Source organism: Macrobrachium rosenbergii, chromosome 47, assembly GCF_040412425.1.
Source record: "Macrobrachium rosenbergii isolate ZJJX-2024 chromosome 47, ASM4041242v1, whole genome shotgun sequence".
NCBI classification, from domain to species: domain Eukaryota; kingdom Metazoa; phylum Arthropoda; class Malacostraca; order Decapoda; family Palaemonidae; genus Macrobrachium; species Macrobrachium rosenbergii.
The window spans coordinates 14,286,259-14,291,200 of NC_089787.1; positions in this window are offsets into that span (position 1 = coordinate 14,286,259).

The window sequence follows — 4,942 nt, forward strand, 5'->3', positions numbered from 1 at the left end:
AGAAATCCAGAACAACCTGAAACGAAGGAAAGTCAGATGTCATGGAAACACGATCGACTGTCTCTTCAACCGATCTACGTGTATTTGAAAGATGGTGGCCTCTCCTTGTCTAGATCTAAATCTCTTCATTGCCTGTCACTTGCAACCTCCTTGTATAAGTAGTTTCATTATTTGCTAATAAAAGCTGTTGTCATGAAAGAGTATAGATGCCACTCGAAATATACGGCTTTTCCGTTCCTCCTTCTGTTTTATGAATACAGACTTTTCCTTCTTCATCGATAAAAATGCATATATATAAATATATATATTGTTAAGGATATACCTTCCTCCCTCCTATGTAGCTGCTATCTAGCTAACTTATTTAGAGGATATATTTTCCGTTAGCTTATAGCTGTCATACAGACTACAGGAAATGCCCACGCCGGATAGACAATGGGTATCCCTTTAAAACCCCTGCTACCAGCACACCTAGATTTCCCCTTAAAGATCATATGCGGGAACAATACTTGAAACCCTAAGATGGAGTAGCAATTAGTGTTCAGGAAGCCCTATAGGCATATCGAAATTAGGGGATGCGGTAGGATTTTATTCTGTCAGGCCTTAGCCCTAAGGTCTCCTTTTCTCTGTGATTTTGCTGGCCTTTTTGACATAACGTATAACTATCTGCAGGTCCCTCCATCTCCGCTGGTGTGGCGATATCGATATATGTAGGCGCCTATAACAATCTTAAAAGGTTCGTATGTTTATGAGTAGTCAATTAGCCAGCCCTTCCCTTGTACTCAACTCCTTAATTTCCCTTTCTTTTAAACTTTTAACCTCTTCCTCCACGAAACAATCTTCCCTTTGTCAAAATCTTGCCTGTATCCCCTACCTTGCCATTCACGTACTTTGAATTCGAGTAAAGATCCCGATATAACAATCATTTATCCACCAGTGCAATAAATTTCAGTTATTTAAGTTAAGTGGCCAAGCGTTAGTTAACTTTGGGCGCGTATAATTACGTGTCCATTGTTAACCGCACACGCGGCTCCAACTCTCAGATCATATTTATGTGCTTCATCAAAAGCACCTTCTAGGATAATTTATGTGTTGTATTTAAGAATGTGTTGGGTAATCTTCGGTAGGAAGATTCCTTTCCTTAAATAAGAGATACGAGACACGTGGTATGATTGCAAAATTCCATGCTTCCATTCCCGCCTGCCACCATTTCCTGGTCGTAGTTACTTCCCGTTGTGGCCAACTATTTTCATGAAGTATTTCCTCCATCCTGTTTTACTATTCCACGTAAAGCAGACTGAATGTGATTATTATCATTGAACTGATTATTGCAGATTGGCCCCATTTCTGTCCAAATTCATGTCATTATTGTTACTGTGCCTGAATCTGTCCCTCAGTGATTAATATGGTGTCTAAATGTTGATTTGCTAATGTTAATTTGCTAAGGAATAAATCACTGTAAATTGGCAAAAGAATAAATTTCGACCTTCCACCTGAAAATTCTGAGGTAAGTCTTCAATTAAATCCCCTTTTGTTTAAAACTGGACTCCCTTGCATCAATTATAATTTTGTGTGTAAATTCTCAAAAACCAGTCCAGTTGTAACAATATATATATATATACATATATATATATATATATATATATAATATATATATATATATATATATATATATATATATATATATATATATATATATATATATATATATATATATATATAGAATATATATATATATATATATATAAGTATATATATATATATATAACGGAAATTAAACAGTTTTGAGAAGACTTACCATGTATTCAATTACCGTTTTTTTATGTAAAGATAAAACGTGGTTATTTGTGCATGAAACGATGAACCCAAACATTTAGTGGCTTCTTGAAATAAAATAATAGGCAAAGTATTTCAATGAGTCAACCCAAGAAACCTTTCACTCGCTAATCTTTCATTCCGCATAAAGCAGACAAGTAAATAAAACAGGAAAAGAGCATTAAAATCAAGAAACAAAGTTAATTGCGCATTAAAATTCCCAAATACGTGCTTAACAGAGTTCCCGAATTGTGGCCGTAGAAGAAGTTTGGCCGTGCGCGTGGTAAGAACCTCACTCTGAATGCGAGATGGCGATTCTGCTTCTTAAACTTTTGAAAGAACGAAAATAGAATTTCCCTTATAGACTCTTTCACGACCAATGTGGGTGGGAGTTTCGAGATTTTATCCTCTCGCCGTGAAAAATATTGACAGACTTTTTAATGTCTGCCTTTAGAAGTTTTCGTCTGCGTTTTTGCCGTAAAAGACTTCATGGGGGAATGCAAAGGATATCAACGTTATTCGCCTTCTTTACAACTGTTTTCTTCGTTACTTATAAGCAATGTAAATCTATGGAAGGCAAAGGCTCTAATACTACAAGATCCTTGCACAGTTTATCTGATAAGAAAAATATACAGTAAATGGTTTCATTTAAACAACGGTCAATACAAATAACTGCACAGTATATCATAAACTGGTTTTATGAATGTGTTTTTAGTTTCCAGAACAGGGCCAATTATGTTTGAATTTAGGGAGAAGGTTGCTGCATTCCGTTGTCTATACCGATGACTCTCTGAAGCTTTTAGTAATGGAACACCCACCTTAATATACAGTAGTTCGCCATTCCTTGCACTGCGTTTCGCTCGAATATATCTCAGGTGTTCGATTTCAGTGCCAGGTATGGCACGATAACCTGAAGCATATATAAGCATTCTCTCTCTCTCTCTCTCTCTCTCTCTCTCTTACACAGATGAATATAAAACTTCTCTTTCAGAATATCAAACTCAGGCGTAGCGTTGTGTCCTTTTCACGAGATTTGAAGGAACTGTGAAAGTAACAGCTTGTTTTTCTCTATAAAACTTTTTTGTGATTACAGGCGAAGATACGCCAATTGACTAACTTAGATTTGGGTAGCCGTACAGTACATGCCTCGGTTCCTTCCTTTCTCGTTCCCTGATTGAGTGAAGAAGACACTTGCTTTTCCTTACTACGTTTCTGAAGGATAAAGGGAGGACAGTATCATCATCTCCCACGTACAATTCCCAACGTGTTCCCAACGCACGGGCGTCCAGGCACTGTTGCTTCTAAAAATGAAATGAACAATCTATTACAATGATCTTTGCATGAAGCACATCGGGACACACACTAACTCACCCACACTTCCATGTCACGCCCACAACATCCGGCAATGGAAAATCCACCACGGACATGTGATCTGCATCCAAGTGCCCCGTGAACATTTCTGAGCTGAAAGGTATTTGCCAACGTAATGATCACGCCACCTGCGAGACCGCTGAATATACGAACACATACCCCAACCCGCGAGGTCACTGAATACGAATCATATACTTATATATACATAAACACTAGACCACCCATGACCCGTTAGGTCACTTAATGTTGAAAATTTGGGGAGTGGAGGGGGAGAGCAGGGCAGGGGGAAGGGAGGGGGAGGGGAGGTGGAAGGGGAGGGTGCAAGGGAGTGGGAAGGGAGGGGAGGGGAAGGGGATGGTGGAAGGGTAGGGGAGGGTGCAAGGAAGTGGGAAGGAATGGGAGGGGAAAAGTATACCTTAGTTTTACCAGACCACTGAGCTGATTAACAGCTCTCCTTGAGAGGGCTGGCCCGAAGGATTAGACTTATTTTACGTGGCTAAGAACCATTTGGTTACTTAGCAACGGGACCTACAGCTTATTGTGGAATCAGAACTACATTACAGCGAGAAATGAATTTCTATCACCAGAAATAAATTCCTCTAACTCTTCATCAGCTGGCCGGAAACTCGAACTAGGGCCTGGCGAGTGCGAGTCCACAGCTCTGCCGACTCGGCCAACGAAGAGCTGATGGGAGGGGAAGGGGATGGGTGAAGGAGAAGGGGGAAGGGGAGGAAAGGGGAGGGGGAAGGGAGGGGGGAGGAGGAGGAGGGAAGAGGGGAGGGAAGGGGAAGGGAGGGGAGGAAGGGGAAGGGGAGGGGAGGGGATGGGAGGGGGAGGGAGGAGAGGGAGGAGAAGGGGAAGTCTACGGGCAGCACCAGCCCATTAACTTTCACTGTGCAAACAAACAAACGTTTCAGAGTTTTAGTATCATTATATATATATATATATATATATATATATATATATATATATATATATATATATATATATATATATATATATATATATATATATATATATATATATATATATATATATATATATATATATATATATATATATATATATATATATATATATAAGTTCTTATATATATTATATATATTGTTGGTATAAAATAAGTGTAATCCTTCGTCCGTCGCCAGTATATATATATATAATCCTTCGGGCCAGCCCTTATTCAGCTCAGTGGTCTGTAAGTTTTATACTAAGCAATACTTTTTTTTTTTCGACCGTAAGTTTTATATTGAACAATCTTTCTGAAAGATCCTAGCTTTAGACACTTATATCATTGCTTCATAAGCTTGCATCGTAGTACTGTTCTCATTAGTCCTTAGCGCTCAGGAATCTTCTCCTGTAACATTTACAGCACAAAGTCTTCATCGTGGAAGAAAAGCCTGAGAAAAGAAGTGTTTTCGGGGGAACAGATGAGATCATAAAGGCTGGGCAGATCACGCAATAAAACCGTTTGGTTGAATGAGATCTCTCGTGTGAGAACCCGTTTCTTGCTTCCTAGTGCTCTTATGGATTGGAATACTCAGAGATCAGAGTCATCTTCACATAAGTAAATGGACAGAACAGAAGAGAGAGAGAGAGAGAGAGAGAGAGAGAGAGAGAGAGAGAGAGAGAGAGAGAGAGAGAGAGAGAGAAATTCTTTGCATGCCTCGTTTCATTCCCTTTCATCTTTCTTGGCTGAATGCAAGTGTTGTGTTATATGTATACCTATTTGGTCTTCATTAATGGATGAATGTATGGATGT